We start from the raw sequence: 18,184 nt of genomic DNA, 5'->3' as shown, positions 1-18,184 counted from the left end.
CCTAGTGGAAGCAAACATAAAAGGGTATAATCACTGAAGACACTTCAAGGGTAGATTACAGCTTCCTTAGAAATTAAAGAAGACCCATACACTGTGATGGGAAGACCACAGTGGAAAAGGAATAACATGAAAATTCAAATACAAGTCAATCCAATAGAACCATCCAGTCCCACAATGGATGTCTCTAATCAAATCAGAGAAGAGACATTAAGATCAGTACCTCAAAATGAAGATACAAGCTATGCAACCCTGACCAAGCAAATATTAGAACTTGCAGAAAAGCAACAAAGGGCTGATAATCATATGAATGCTGTCCTCTCTATATTAGACCTAATAGATAAGAACAAAGAAAGATTCCAAAGACAGTTAAATGATCTGAAGGAGAGGAAAAAAAAAAAAAAAAAAGAGGATCTCAGTAATCAGCTGGCTAAGCTGAATGAACACATAAAGAAATGCAAGGATGAATTCCAAGAAGAATTAAGAAAATCAGAGAATGACATGTAAAGGAAACTTGACAGAGGTATGGAAACTATGCATAAAAAAGTTGTAAAAAATTCAAACCAAATTGAACAAGCTCAAAACTCTGTAGCAGCTCTCAAGAACAGAGTCAGCCATGTGAAGGATAGAAACTCAGCTCTGGAAGACAAAACAGAAGAAACAGTTCATGAGTCAAAAAGTTTCAATAAGTTCAAAAAATTTTGAGAACAGAACCTGAGGGAACTGTGGGATACCCTTAAAAGTCCCGACATTCAGATCATGGGAATACTAGAAGGAAAGAAATTCAGACCAAAGGCATGGAGAACTCATTCAACAAAATCATTGAAGAAACCTTTCCCACTCTCCCAAGAGAAAATCCCATCAAGTTACAGAACTCCAAACAGAATGGACCAAAGAAAAAATTCTCTAAGACATATTACAATTAAGCCTCTAAAATACCAATGAAAAAGTCCTAAAAGCAACTAGGGAGAAACAGCACATTATATCAGAATTGCTTTAGACTTCTTAATGGAAACCCTGAAAGTCTGAACTGGAAAACGGAAATGTCTAAGAACCAATGGCTTCCAACCCAAACTATTCTACCCAGCAAAAGTATATCTCATAATAGATAGTGAAAGAAAAACATTCCATGATAAAATTCAGCTTTACAACTGTATGAGCACAAAGCCAAAGGTTTAGAAAGTACTTCAGGGAATTCTCCACATAGAAGAATCAAATGATCAACCTAAAATGCCTATAAGAAACATATCACAATAACCAAACTCATACAAGGCACAAAAAACTACAAAATCCAAGAAAACACAAAACCACATAAACTAGCATGATATGGCAGGGATTAAATCAAACCTCACAACCATTACCCTAAATATTAATGTCATTAATTCACCAATCAAGAGACATAAGATAACAGGGTGGATCATAAAATTAGACCCCTCAATCTGTTGTCTTCAAGAAACCCACCTCACCACTAAAGACAGACACCTGCTCAAGGTGAAAGGGTGGAAAATGATTTTCCAAGCAAAGAGAAATAAGAAGCAAGCAGGCATACCTATATTAATATTGGATGAAATACACATCAAACCAAAAGTAATTAAAAAAAAAAAAACAAGGAAGGCCACTTCCTACTTAACAAGAGAACCATCCAACAAGAGGATATCACAAGTATCAATCTTTATGCCCCAAACACAGGTGCACCACAGTTCATAAAACAACACCTACTTGACAACAAAACAGAAATAACCACCAACACCATTAATATTCCACTATCAGCAATAGATAGAACATCCAAATAGAAAATTAACAGATATGAGAGAGCTCAACAAAGTCACAGGTCAATTAGACCTAATGGATACCTACAGAATATTCTACCCAAAATCCAGACTACACATTCTTCTCAGAAGCCCATGGAACCTTCTCTAAAGTAGATCATATTCTGAGTAATAAAGCCTGCCTCCATATATTTAGGAATATATTGACATAATTTCCTGCATGATATCCTATCAAACTACTGTATTGCTAAAAATTAATGACAAAACGTGCACCAGGAAACCCATGAGCTCGTGGAAGCTGAACAACACACTTTTAAACAATAAATGGGTAGTGGACAAAGTTAAAAGTGAAATTGTGAAATTTCTAGAAATGAATGACAATAAGAACACATCATACCAAAATTCATGGGACACAATTAAGGCAGTCCTCAGGGGAAAATTCATAGCACTAAATGCCTTCATAACAAAGACAGATCTCAAGTTAATAACCTAACCATCCACCTAAATGCACTAAAAAAGCAAGAAGAATCCCATCCAAAAAGCTCCAAAGAGAAAGAAATAATTAGGATCAGATCAGAAATTAATGAATTGGAAACTAAGAAAACAATAAAGAAAATTGGTAAAACAAAGAGCTTGTTCTTTGAAAAAAACATACAAGATTGATAAACCCCTGGCCAATTTGATCAAACAAAAGAGAGAGAGAGAGAGAGAGATTCTTCAAATTAACAAAATTAGAAATCAAAAAGGAGAGATCACAACAGACATAAGTGACATTGGGAGAATCATCAGGACTTATTTTATTTCAAAAACCTCTACTCCACAAAACTGGATAATATGGAGGAAATGAATAAATTCCTAGATGCATACCACCTACCAAAGCTAAACTCAGACCAGATTAATCTCCTAAACAAACTTATCACACCCATTAAGATTAAAAAGGTAATCAAAAATCTCCCCCAAGAGACCAGGACTAGATGGCTTCTGAGCTGAATTCTATCAAACCTTCATGGAGGAATTGAAACCAATTTTTCTCACTGTTCCACACAATCAGGGAGCAGGGAAAGCTCCTCAACAACTTCTATGGAGCTATTATCAACCTAATACCAAAACCAGGAAACATTCCTCAAGAAAAGAAAACTATGGCCTATTTCCCTGATACAAAGATACAAAGATCCTGAACAAAATACTTGCAACCCAAATTCAGCAGCACATCAAAAGTATTGTCCACCTTGATCAAGTAGGCTTCATCCCAGGAATGCAGGGATGGTTCAACATACAGAAATCTGTCAATGTATATACCATATATATAAGCTTAAACACATGATTATTTTGATAGATGGAGAAAAGGCCTTTGACAAAATACATTACTTCATGATCAAAACATTGAAAAGAATAGGCATGGATTGTTTAAAATTAAACATAATGAAGACTATATATAAAACTCCTAAAACCAAAATAATACTTAATGGGGAAACACTGAAGGAATTCCTATTGAGATCAGGAACAAGACAGGGCTGTCCAGTCTCAGATCTGCTCTTCAACAGAGAAATGCAAGTCCTAGATTAAGCAATAAGAAAGGAGAAAGAAATAAAATGGATGCAAATTGGAAAGGAAGAAGTTAAGTTAGCCCTATTCTATACAAAAGACATGATTCTATACATAAGAAATGACTCTATACATAAGAGACCTGAGAACCTCCATCTTAAAACACATAAAGGTTATTAATTCCTTCAGCAAATTAGCAAGATACAAAATCAATGCACAAAAGTCAGTAGCCTTTCTATATGCAAAATACAAAGATACAGAGAAATAAATAAGTGGCATTGTCCCATTTTCAATAGCAACAACAACAAAAACACCTTGGAATAACATTAACCAAGGATGTAAAAGACATACACAATGAAAACGTAAAAACACTCAGGAAAGAAATTGAGGACTACTTGAGAAAATGGAAAGACTGCCCATGCTCTTGAATCGACATAATTAAAATTGTGAAAATGGCAATCTTACCAGAGGTAATACACATATTTAATGCAATACCAATAAAAATCCCAAGATTGCTCTTCATAGAGATAGAAAAAATAAATGATCTCAAAATTCATACTGAATGGCAGAAGGCCTCGGATATCCACGCATATCCTCAAGAAAAGATACACATCTGGAGGCATCACCATACCTGATACAAAGCCATAGTATTAAAAATAGCCTGTTAATGGCATAAAAACTGGATTATAGACCAATGGAACAAAATTGTGGACCTGAACTTTGGGTCAAGTAACTACAGCTACTTGATATTTGACAAAGGCCCTAACAATGTAGGCTGGAAAAAGTCAACATCTTCAACAAATGTTGCTGGACAATCTGGATAACAGTATGTAGGAAAATTAAACTCAATCCACACATCTCTCCATGCACAAAAATCAAGTCCAAATGGATCAAAGACCTCAATATAAGAATGGGAACTCAGCTACTACTGGAAATAAAAATAGGAGGAACTTTCCATGATATAGGAATGGGAAAAGACTTCCTGAACAAAACCCCAGTAGCTCAGGAACTTAAACAGTCACTCAACTATTGGGATCTCATGAAGCTGAAAAGTTTCTTCACAGACAAACATACAATAAGAAAAGCCCATAGATTACTCACAGAATGGGAAATTTTGGTGGCTATACAACTAACAGAGGCCTAATTACTACAATCTACAAAGAACTCAAACACCTAAACAATAAAAAGTCAAACAACCCACTCACAAAATGTGGCAAAGAACTGTACAGTCAATTCTCAGATGAAGAAATACAAATGGCAAACACACACAAAGAAAATGTTTATCATTCCTAATCATCAGGGAAATGCAAATTAAAACAACCATGAGATTCCACCTTACCCCATTAAGGATAGTGAACATTAAAAAAAAAAATCATCAAGCCAGGCGTGGTGGCACACCTCTTTAATCCCAGAATTTAGTAGGCAGAGGTAGGAGAATCACCATGAGTTCAAGGATACTCTGAGACAGCATAATGAATAATTCCAGGTCAGACTGAGCTAGACTGAAACCCTACTCTAAAAAATCAAAACAAAACAAAAAACATCAAACAAGCTGGGCATGGTGGCACACTCCTTTAATCCCAGCACTCAGGAGGCAGAGGTAGGAGGATCACCATGAGTTTGATGCTGCCCTGAGATTACCTAGTGAATTCCAGGTCAGCCTGGGCTAGAGTGGGACCCTACCTTGAAAAAACATCAAACAATTGCTAGTGAGGATGTGGAGAAATAGGAACCCTCATTCACTGTCAGTGCAATACAAAATGGTACAGCCACTATGGAAAGCAACATGGACACTCCTAAAAAGGTTGACTATAGAATTATATCAGATCAAGTTTTTCCTTTACTGGGCATTTAGCCTAAAAGCTCCATGCTTCAGTTCAGAGAGATTTTCTTAACCATATTTATAGCTGTTCAAATCATAATAGCTAAGAACTGGAATCAACCCAGATGTCCACCATTAGACAAATGGATAACCAAGATGTGGTGTATCTACATGATGGAATTCTACACAGCAGTAAGGAAAAATGACACAATGAAATTTGAAGAAAATTGGTTTAGCCTGGAACAGATCATTTTTAGCAACCTCACCCAATCACAGATAATTTTCTCATGGTCTCATCTGTAGCTACTTACCTGAATCTGCTGATATACCTAATAAACATTGAGAACCAGACAATAGGGAAGGTGGGGCAGGAAGGGAGGTTAAGGGTGGGGATGTGGGACACAAAACTGGAACAAAATGGCAATGGTACCATAAAACACTACATCCTAAGAGATATACTAAATGATTGAATCTTCCTCAGATTCTTAGAGGGAATACCTGAATCACAGGGCCCTGGAGACAGTAAGATGAAGACTAACCTTAATCTTCTCCTGTTTCTCTCTCTCCCTCTCTCTCTCTCTCTCTCTCTCTCTCTTTCTTCTCTCTTTCTCTTTTATATTACCTATCTTTTTCCCCCACTTTTCCTAGGCTCTGCCTGTAAATCCCAGTACCAGCATGTGGTTAACATCCACAATGAGCTGCTGAAGAGAGAGACCTACATGGTTTCCCAAAAGAAGATTTCTCTCAGAGTACTTGATAACACACCAAAGGTTAGTGGTAAGACCCTACTGCTGAAGACACCATATGCTGTTGGAACAGAACAGGGAGTGACTTGGCTGGAACCTGGAAGAAAGTCATCCCAGACAGTTAGCTTGTCTAGTGTCAAAAGGTGCCACATGAGCACTGGGGAAAAATGACCAACATCTACCCAAGCAACTAATGGTTTAAGGTACTCAGCAGCAAACAACTCAATGTGATGCTCACCCAAGTGCAATAGTGGCACACAGCCATGGTGGGTAACCAACTGCTCTTGATTTGGCTAACTGATCCACTCAGTGGAATGGAACCCATAGCTGGAACTGGGAAACAAGTCAGATCCATATCCAAAAAAAAAAAAAAATGAGCCCACTCTCCATTATCAAGCTCCCACCAATTTGGGCCTACAAGAGGGCTTACCCCTATTAAATTCTCTCTAAAATAATAATGGTTATCCCACTTACTTTTGCTGACTTTACTCTTTGCTGGAGAATTTGCTTCTCTTTTTAATGGATGTAGATCTTGAGGAGAAAATCAGCCCGTTGCACCTCACCAGGGCCCCAGCTGAAACCAAGAGTAATTTGGTAAATGAACAAGAGTTCTGTTTTCTTGATGAACCTGGCACCAGCACAATGGTGTAGGAGATAGACCCTCAACACTCAAATCCTACCGAACCAGATATCCAGAAACACAGAGGTTCCCAAGACCTCATCACTGAAGTTGACCTAAAATGAACCCAACATGGCTCAGGTAAATTTGCAGAATAGGGGATGGAAAGATTGTTAGAGCCACATGTCAGGGCATTATGCACAGAGACATTGCCTCTTACCCATAACTGATGGCTAACCCCACAATGCATGACTCAAATTTCCCAATGAGGAGGGGCAGGACAGGGAGGAGGCTAATGATGGTGCCAACATGACTGTATACACACTGTATACATAATTATTAAAAAAATAAAGGAATAAAAGAGGTGGGAGGAACACAAAGATGATCAAGACTAACTGGAGGGTGGCACAAATTTGTTCCTTGAAGATATTGGCTTGGCTTTAGTTGCTTGTTGCTTATTACCTGTGTATTTCTATGTGGTGACATTACTTCAGGAAAATAAAGACTAATTAAAAAAGTGAACATTGAGTTTCCATAAGAAATCCCTAGAAATAATTGATATGTGTCTTCCTCAATATTTTCTAATTTTATCAAGATATATTGAGTAATATAAAAGCATGAACTAAACATACATCAAAACCTTTCATTTGATTTTGTGTAAAGATATATGAACATCTAAAAGGCATGAATAAAAATAAGTTGCTTTAAAAGAAATAACGTATCAAGTTGCATAGCCTGAGAACACTGAATAATCTTTATATTATTAATTAAAGAAAAAAAATCATGGGATTTCACCTGATGCAATAAATGGTAGATTAGTTATATGAGCTACTCTTATATTGAGTTATTATCTGAACTACACAGAGAAAAGTTATTTCAATTGACTTGAACTTAAATATATAATTTCTAAGAGCAAGAAAATTGCAAAGAAATCTCAATTGATTTTTGGTATTTATATTTTCAGTGGTAATACTGATATAATTATTCTGACATTCTGAGGTTTCTTTAAATATTGATTTTATTTTATTTATTTGAGAGAGGGACGGGAACAGATAGAGAATGGGCATCTAGGACCTTTAGCCACTGCAAACTAACTCCAGACGCATGTGCCACCTTGTGCATCTGACATATATGGGTCCTGGGGAATCAAACCTGGCTTCTTTGACTGTGCAGGCAAGTATGTTAAACATTAAGCCATCCTTCCAGCCCTGGAGTATTTTTACCATAAATTTAAAGTGAAATCTGATTCCACCAACACATCTGAATAGTAGTTCAATCATAAAATATTGTCAATACTTCAACATTTTATCCTTACAAAGTATGGCTTCATTTAGTCCAATCTAGTATCTAAATCAACAAAAAATGATGTTAAATTACAATCTACAGTAAAGCAATTTGCAAATTCCAAACAAAATTCCTCATCCAGTTTGGCAATAGTAACAATAAAATTTCAAGGAAAATTTAAAAGGTGACAAAAGAGTAGTTACACCCCAAAAAGACTTATAAGATTCATAGCTAAAACACAAAAGTTAGCTTTCTGGGGTCACAATTTTCTACTGGAAAAGGCAGAGATAATTAGGAAAACTTACAAGCTAGATATTTCATTATAAAAAGGAATCACTGCTAATGTCTTTTAATGACATTGTGGTTATTTTTAAGGCATAACCTAGATGTCATATAATTCTTTTATTCAAGTGACTGAGGCAGGATTTTGACAACTTGTGGGCCAGTCTAAACTACATAGCAAGACTGTGGAAAAAAAATTTAAGATGGGAAAAGTGGGAGGGAAAAAAGAGAAAGACAAGGAGAAGAATAAATCTTTTAGAAGTACAGAAACTAGAGTATATTACAGACAACATTCAGTTATTCTGAAATTTGCTTCACTGTCATCATAGGAAAGAAAGGAGATCCACATATCTATTAACAGGAATAGATGCTAACAACTGTGGAAGGTAGATGTTAGCATGACTCTTTGTTAAATCTATTCTATATCTGTGTTCAAATGTTTTACTTAAAATATGGAGAAGGAATCCAGAGGGTGTGCACAGTGCACAGGCTGGAGCTTCTGATTCCTTCTTCACCTCCAAGTTTCCTGGTCCTGGAAGCCCTGCTGCCTAAACCCTGTGGGCATGCTGCTGAGGCACTGCCCTTGTTCCTCCTTCCTGACTGAATAGCACCTTGGTCCAAAAATCACAGAGAGTGTTTGCACAGAGTGAGTAGGACAGACAACCTAGTTCCTTCCCCACCTCTCAGTTCCCTGGTCCCAGTACCCCTGGTGCTGGCATGGGGAGGTCTAGTCCTTGTGTGTATGCTATGAAATCAGACCGCGTGCTCTGGCTTCCTGATTGACTGGCTACTGGGTCCCCAAATCCCTGTTTCTCTGAGCCAGAGGAGGAACAGGCCACTGTAGATGCTGCCCTCTTGCACCTGGTTCCCCAGCTTCTCAGCTCTTGGTTCTCTAATTCCTGATTCTCTTGTGCTAAAGAGTGCACACAAGTGGAATGAGTAGCTAGAGCTCCCCAGTTCCCCAGTACATTTGATGTACTTGCAATCTTTATAATCTGCACATCTTCAGTTATTCCCCATTCTACAACAATCCAGTCCACATTCAAAACAAAATACTCACTGAAGATCCAAAGTCACAAAACTGATAGATCTCCACCAAGGATGCCTAGTCCCAAATTTAAGACTCCAATGAAATCACAGGTAAAACAACAGAAATTGAGTCCCCAAATGAAAACACAACAGACTATGTGACCCTGATCACAAGAATTGCTGAACTGGAAGCATAGAATGAAAAAACAAGCAAGCACATAAATGAAATTGAGCACAATCATCTCTTAGAGAACTCAGCTTTTGTTACTAGGCTTAACTTAATTGAAGAATATAAGATAAGCCTCAAAAACATATAAATGAAATGAAGGTGAGTAAACAAATAGAATAACCAATAACCAGCTGATTAAGCTTAATGAAGACATGATCAAATGCCAGAATGAATTCAGGAAGCTTCAAGAATATCAGGCCTTGAAGTGAAATCATACCTCAAAAAAGAGATGGACATTATGCAAATTAACACAACAGAAAACAAAAATCAAATAGAGTTTTCCAAAACCTCACTAGACTCCCTCACTGAGTCACTCATGTGGAAGACAGAACCACTAACCTGGAAGACAAGACAGAAGAAAATGATTGGAAGGCTAAAAATTTTGCTAAATTAAAAAAACCATGCAAACAGAATATGAGGGGACTATAGGACACCCTAAAATAACCAAATATCTAAATCATGGGTATACCAGAAGGGGAAGAAATGCAGGCCAGTGGCATAGAGAACATATTAAACTAAATTATTGAAGAAAATTTTCCCAGTCTTGAAAAGAGAGGCCCATCCAGATACAAGTAGCTCACAGAACAGCAAACAGTCATGACCAAAAAAGAAATATTAAATATTAATGGTCTTAATCACCCATTAAAAGATATAAATTAACAGTGTGGATCAGAAAAATGGACTCCTCTCTGCTTTCTTCAAGAAACCCACATCACCACTAAAGATAGATACCTCTTCTGGGTAAAAAGATGAAAAATAATATTCCAAGCAAATGGAAATAATAAAAAAGCAGGTATTGCTATATTAATATCTGATAAAGTAGATTACAAACCAAAAGTAAGTAAACAGGACAAAGAAAGTTACATCTTACTCATGAAGGAAACAATCCAACATGAGGATATCACAAAACATAAATGTATATACACCAAACACTGGTGCACCACAGTTTACTAAAAAATATCTACTTGATCACAAAACAGAAATAAACACCAACACCATCATAGTTGGAGACCTAAAAACTCCACTGTCATTAATAGACAGATTATTCAAGCAGTAAATAAACAGGGAAACAAGAGTCCAACAACATTATACATAAACTAGACCTAACAGCCATCTACAGAATTTTCCACACCAATTCTACAGAATACACATTCTTCTCAGCAGCCCATGGAAACTTCTGCAAAAATAGATCATATATTAGGTCATAAAGCATGCCTCCATAAATTCAGGAAAATTAACGTAACTCATATCAGATCACAATGCTCTAAAGCTAGAAATTAACAAGAGACACATCTCGAATTCCATAAGATCTTGGAGACTAAGAAATACAAATTTATAAACAATCTCTAGAATTCTTTTGTGTGTGTGTGTGTGTGTGTGTGTGTGTGTCTGTGTGTGTGTGTGTGTGGTTTTTCAAGGTATGATCTCACTCTGGTCCAGGCTGACCTGGAGTTCTCTATGTAGTCCCAGGGTGGCCTCAAACTCATGGTGATCCTCCTACCTCTGCCTCCCAAGTGCTGGGATTAAAGGCATGTGCTACCACCCCTGGCTAGAATTGAATAATAATGGAAACACCACCTACCAAAATTTACGGGACACAATGAAAGCAGCCCTAAAGGAAAAATTCATATCACTAAGTGCCTTCCTCCTAACAAAGAGAGAGAAATCCCAAATAAATAACCTAACCATCCACCTAAATGCATTAGAAAAACCAGAAGAATCCAAACCTAAGAGCTTCATATTGAAAGAAATAATATCAGAGCAGAAATTAATGAATTGGAAACAAAGGAAACAAAATCAATGAAACAGAGAGCTGGTTCTTGAAAAAAAAAAAATAAACAAGCTTGATAAATCCTAGGCCAATTTGATCAATGAAGAAAGTGAAATCTCAAATTAATAAGTTCAGAAATGAAAAGGGAGAGGTCAAAACAGTCATCAATAAAATTGAAAGAATTATCAGGACATACTTCCAAAACCTCTACTCTACAAAATTGGATAATCTGTAAGAAATGGATAAATTTCTAGACAAATACTGACTACCAAATCTCAACTCAGAGCATATTAATCTCCTAAACAAACCTATCACATGCACTGAAGCTCAAAAAATAATCAAAAACCTCCCCAAAAAGAAAAGCCCAGGACTGGATGGCTTTTCGGTGGAATTCTATCAAACCTTCATTGAAGAAGTGAAACCAATTTTTTTTCTTTTTTTAATATTTTTATTTACATTTATTGATTTATTTGACAGAGAAAGAGGGAGCGAATGGGCACACCAGGGCCTCCAGCCACAGCAAACGAACTCCAGATGCATGCACCTTCTTGTGCATCTGGCTAACGTCGGTCCTGGGGAATCGAACCTGGGTCCTTTGGCATTGCAGGCAAATGTCTTCACTGCTAAGCCATCCCTCCAGCCCCAATTTTTCTAAAAATGTTTCATATAGTTAGCAAATAGGAAATACTCCCTAACTCCTTTTATGAAGCTAGTATTACCCTAATTGCAAGACTAGACAGAGACTAAACAAGAAAAGAAAACTGTAGGTCTATATCCCTGTGGAACTTAGATGCAAAGATCCTGCACAAAATCCTTGCAAACCAAATTCAACACATAAAAAGCATTATCCACATTAATCAAGCAGAACTTATCACAGAGATGCAGGGCTGGTTCAATACATAAAAATCAGTCAACATAATACACCATGCAAATGAACTTAATCAGAAGAACCACATGATCACTTCAATAGATACAGATAAGGCATTTGCAAAGCACAACATCACTTCATGATCAAAACACTAAAAAAAGTGGGCAAGGATAGTTTATGTCTCAACATATTAAAGTCTATATATAAAGCACCTAAAGCCCAAATAATGCATAATGGGGAAAGAACCAATGACTTCCCAGGAAATTAAACAATCTCTCAACCAATGGGATCTCATGAAGCTAAAAAGTTTTTGCACAGACATACCATAACCAGAGCAAATAGATTACCCACAGAATGGGAGAGTTTTCACCAGCTATACTACTGATAGGGGCCTAATTTATAGAATCTACCAAGAACTCAAAAGCCTAAACAATAAAATAAATCAAACAACCCACTGTAAAAATGAGAACTGAATAGGAAGTTCTCAAAGGAAGAAATACAAATGGCTAATGCACACTTAAGAAAATGTTCAACATCCACAACCATCAGAAAATGCAAATTAAAACAACTAGGAAATTCCAATTCATTACAGTAAGGTTGGTAATCATTACAAAAAATCAAATACCAACAGATGTGGTGAGGATGTGGGGGAAGGGGAACCTCATTCACTGTTGGTGAGAATGCCAATTTGTACAACCACTATGGAAACCAATAGGGAGTTTCCTGAAAAGGATGAACATAGAGCTACCAACAGATCCAGTTATTCCTTTACTGGGCATTTACACTAAATGCTCTATGATTCGCTATGGAAATATTTGCTCAATCATGTTTATGGATGATCAATTCATGGTAAATAACTAAGAAATGAAATCAATTCAGATGCCCATCATTGTATGAATGGATACTAATGCTGCTGTATATATACAAAATGGAATTCAACTCAGCAGTAAGAAAAAAATGATACAACAAAATTTGTAGGAAAATGGATGGACTTAGAACAGGTCACACACTTAGCAAACCAAAGTCACAGAAAGATAAACACTGCATATTTTTACTTCTCTGTGGTTCCTAACTGGATCAGCTTGAGTTGCTTGCATACCAGATAGGCAATTTGAGGCCTATACAATAGGGATGGAAGGGTTTGGTGGGAAGGGAAAGGGAGGGTGGAGGGATAAACACAAAACTAAACCCAAAATGAACTGGTACTATAGAAACCTTTCTCCTCAAAGGTAGACTAAAACATATAACCCTCAACAGTACTATAGGGGAGCACACAAAAAGAACCCCGGAGAGTGTAGGATGAAGACTAACCTTAAACTTTGGCTGTCACCTGTACCTTGCAGTACCAGAAATAGGTGCTACCCACACTGACCTGTTGATTGGAGAGACCTATGAGGTCCCCAAAACAAAACAGGCTTCTCTCAAAGCACTTGATTACCTACCCAAGGTAAAAAAAAAAAAAAGGTAAAACCTTATGCTGAAGACATCATATGCTGCTGGCACAGAACATGGAGACACCTGGCTGGAATCCAGAAAGGAGCCAGTCCCCAGGCAGTCCATCTAAGTGCTGGAAAGCACTATGTGAGCTACTGAGGAAAAGTGGCAAATAAGGGTGTGAGCAAGCAGGGGGTCTGAGCTACTTGGAATCAGTCAGTCTGACAAGAAGTACACACTAGTGCAATGGTGACACAGAGCCTTGGTGGGTAACCAATGGCTATCTGGTTGGCTAAGGATCCACTCAGTGTAAAGCAACTCATATCTGGAACTGGGAACAAGATCTGAATCCTATGGAGACAAGGATTATGCTCTCCAATGTCAAGCTCCCACTAGTGTTTGGCTAAAAGAGGAGCTACCTCCATCATACTCTCCCTAAATTAATAACATTTATCCAATTTAACCTATGCTATGCTAACTTCAATCTCCTTTGGAGGATCTGTTTTTCTTTGTCAGAAGGTAGTGAGACCTGAGGACATAAACAAAACCCTCACATCCCCATCAAGGCCCAAATGAAACCACAAAGGAAGTGGGGAAATGAGCAAGAGTGCTGCTTCCATAGTGAGCCTGACAAGCAGCACCAGGGTAAAGAAGACACACACTGAGGATACTAAACATATATCAAAGCAGAAATCTAGAGGCTCCTAAGAACTCATCACTGAAGCGAATTTATAACACACCCCCTAAGGCTCAGAGCATTTTTCAGAAGAAGGGCAGAAAGATTATAAGAGTCACAAGTTGGGATGTCATGCCCAGAGGCACTGCCCCCCCCCCCAATAACTGACGGCTGCTCCCACAAGCCCATAACCTACAACCCCTGGGGAATACCAGTAACCCCATGCAGGAGGGCCCCCTGTGGAATGGAGCAGGAAGGAGGGAAAAGGAGGAGGGAAAACACATGATGTATCCATAAAAAATATGTTTCGAATAATAAAAATATGGACAAGGAAAATTTAGATTCCAATTATTGGAGAGTCATTGACAGTCTTCTTCAGGGAAGAATAATAGATCTTCACATTACAAAACTCTGACATACCCATTCTTATCTTGAAATTTTCTATGGGACACAGCAGAGCCCAAAATAATCCTGCAAGTCCTTTAAACCTCACTGTTTGAATCTCAAAGCAAAACTCTTTCCAGAACAAGTGGGTGGCTGATATTCTTCCCTTACAGCTTATTTTTCAAAGAGAGAAATGAAAGAAAAACAGCTACATGCAGGTCAGATTCTCCAATGTTCCAACAGATCAGCTAGGAAAAAATAAAAAAATCTTCCCCAAATAAACTGCTGTTGCATAACTCAAAGACAAGAAAGGTTGGGCAAAGCCTGTGCATCATTTTTGAACAAGACTTTAAACTACCTGAGCATAAAATAAAAGTGGCATATTCCTTTTTTTTCTCTAAAGAAATTAGTTTCACATTTTTCAAATACTCTTAGTCAGCCAAGACATAATAACTTTTGCTATCTGCAAAATTATGTCAATGATATTAATGTCCTTAAGAAAGCTTTTACCAAAAAAAGATTTAAGAATACATGTAAAGATTCCTGGCTTTTTTAGCATACCAGTTCTGGACTTCATCCTTGCCATCTATTAAACATTCAGTTCCTGCTGCTCTGAAAACAGCAGCTTCCTTTTCTGCTGTTCCCTTATCACATGAATCTTTGTTGAGGTAGATACACTAGAAGGTAGCCCTCCATGCTTCTGCCCTCAGGTATTCACACAACTGAATCTATCATCTTTTCCTTCTTAGAGTTGGTGGGAACTGGGACTTTCTGCTAACCAATATAATGTAGCAAAAATGACTAGATGTCACCTCTGTAACTAGATTATGTGACTCTGTTAGACGGAGGTTGTAGGCAGTTACTACTATGAGTAGCTGATGATAAATATATGTTTGGTTAATTCTGTCTTCCTAGAATACACTTGAAACCCTTATTCTGGCCTTGAAGAGCTAGTCAAGGGCTACAGTGTGAGAGGGAAAGGCCACATGGCAGGTAGCCAGAAGCTAGCTAAGATTCGATGGTTTTCATCCTATGATCACAGGAAGCAGAAATTTAACAAACACTTAAAGCTAGAAGGAGAATGCTAGCTATAAAAAGGCATATAATTTGTGAGACATTGGGCAGAGGACTCAGATAAACCATGTCTATAATCCTGATCATTGGAATCTGGGCAAGAATAAAGATGCACTTTTTGAAGCTGCATGTGGCTGTGCATACTTTTAGTCTCAGAAATCAGGAGGCAGAGGTTTGAGGCCACCCTGAGACTACATAGTGAATTCCAGGTCGTCAGCCTGAGCTACAGTGAGACTCTACCTCAAAAACAAACATAAAAAAAAAAAAGATGAACTAGGTGGTTATGAGTTAGACACAATAAAAAATAACACAAATTGGGGCTGGAGAGATGGCTTAGCAGTTAAGCGCTTGCCTGTGAAGCTTAAGGACCCCAGTTCGAGGCTCGGTTCCCCAGGTCCCACGTTAGCTAGATGCACAAGGGGGCGCACGCATCTGGAGTTCGTTTGCAGAGGCTGGAAGCCCTGGCGTGCCCATTCTCTCTCTCTCCCTCTATCTGTCTTTCTCTCTGTGTCTGTCGCTCTCAAATAAATAAATAAAAAATTTAAAAAAAATAACACAAATGAGTAGATTCCCATGGTCTCTGTCATGTTCAAATTCATCTTTCTGTCTTTAATGACCCCACTCTTTTATTTACCTGCTAAATGGCTTGGCAAAATATGATGTCCTCAGACAAAATACCCTAAATACTTGCTCATACCTCCAATCTTGAGGTATCTGCAGTTTTCTTAATATGCATCTAATGCTGTAAATTTTATCTTACATTGTAATTGCCTATGGCCTGAATGCCTCACCAGACATTGTTTCCCTTTTACTCATTTATTTATTAATTCAACCAACATTGATCTCCTGTTCAGAACATATTGTGTTCTATGGTGAATACCAGAGACAGACATGAAGCCTTCTTTTAAGGGACCAAGACCATAATCCCACCTATTTTATGTGAAACATTTTTAAACAGATTTTGGAGCTCCATATGAAATCAATTTTTCACAAGCCAATTGTCAGATAATCAAAAAGTATAATGTATTGGGCTAGAGATGGCTATGCAGTTAACTTGCCTGAAAAGCCTAACAACCCAGGACCAAGTCTTCAGTCCTCCAAGAAAACTGGTTTCACAAAGTGGTGCATGCATCTAGAGCTTATTTGCAGTGGCTAGAGGTCCTGGCATGTCCATTCTCTCCCTCTCTCTCTCTCTCTCTCTCTCTCTCTCTCTCTCTCTCTCTCTCTCTTTCTCACTATCTCTCTTCCCTTGCAAATAAATAAAATTTAAGAAATAAAAAAGACATTAAAAAAGTACAATATGCCTTAAGCTGATTTTTCAGTTATTTCCCTTTGAGAGACAGAGACCAACTCATTGTAAGCCTTACAAAAACAGAGAAATGTATATAACAAGAGCCAACTTCTTGAACATTAAGATCTATTTGCAGTTAAAAAAAAAAAAAAACATAAAACTTGAACTGGACAGAGGGCTCAGAGATTAAAGCATTTGCCTGCAAAGCCTAACTACCTGGGTTTGATTCTACAGCTCCCAGGTAAAGCCTGATACACAAAGTGGTACATGCATCTAGATTTTGTCTGTAGTGGCTAGAGGCCCTGGAATGCCCATGTTCATGTTTTCTCTCTCTCTCTCTCTCTCTCTCTCTCTCTCTCTCTCTCTCTCTCTCTCTCTTCCCTCCCCCCCTCTATCTCTCTCTCTCACTCTCTCCTTGCAAATAAGTAATTATTTCTTAAATATATAATAATATAATAAATATATAATTTATATATACATATATACATATACATATATGTATACATAAAACCCATGAAAAATGAATCTTCAGCCGAGTGGATCTTAATGGGGAAAAGATTCCAGTAAAGCTGAGGAAATTGGACATTCAATATAACTGCAGCACACTATCCTAATGGCAGGTTATTACTCTTATCTGTTGGGTCAAAACACTCAAAGCAGCAATAATTTTAGGTGAACATGAGCAATAGTAGTCAGCCTAGTCACTCGGGAAAAAAATGGGATATAAACAGATTTCGATGATAAAAATAATCTTAGCAAATAGAAAACCAGGGACAAACTATTTATAAAAAAAGATGAGACTACCCTTCTCACCAAAGTAATTCAATATAAGTTGAATTCACTATTACAGGAATTACAATAATACCATATCATTAAACTATTAATATGATATGTAATAATAAAAACACATTCACTTAGTGACTGAGGAGTCAGTCTCTTAAGATCACTAAGATTTGAGTTGGAGGTATAGCTCATTAGTAAGACCCATGTTTAGCATACAAGAAGCCCACGATTCAGTCTCTAACACATTACCAACAAAAGAAATGAAAACTTCAGATTAGAATTAGAGATCTAAATATGTGACCTTGAGGAGAATTACATCCCTCCAATAGTCAGCTTTGAAGGATTTAAAATGAGAGAGAGAAACATGTTAATCTTCCAGATTTAAAAAAGGCAAAACAAACTCTTAAGAAGATATATCCCTTAGCACCCAAGCCCTACATGTGGCTCCTCCACAAGTATGACTACTGCTTTCTGTTTCTTCAGCTCATGTTTATCACTGGGGATTTGTAACTTCATGGAATTAATTCTACTGCTCCTACTTCAGTTTTATGTTTCTTTTATTCTTTCTTTTGAAATTTAGC

Source organism: Jaculus jaculus, chromosome 5, assembly GCF_020740685.1.
Source record: "Jaculus jaculus isolate mJacJac1 chromosome 5, mJacJac1.mat.Y.cur, whole genome shotgun sequence".
Classification (NCBI taxonomy): Eukaryota; Metazoa; Chordata; class Mammalia; order Rodentia; family Dipodidae; genus Jaculus; species Jaculus jaculus.
This window is presented reverse-complemented; position numbering follows the sequence as displayed.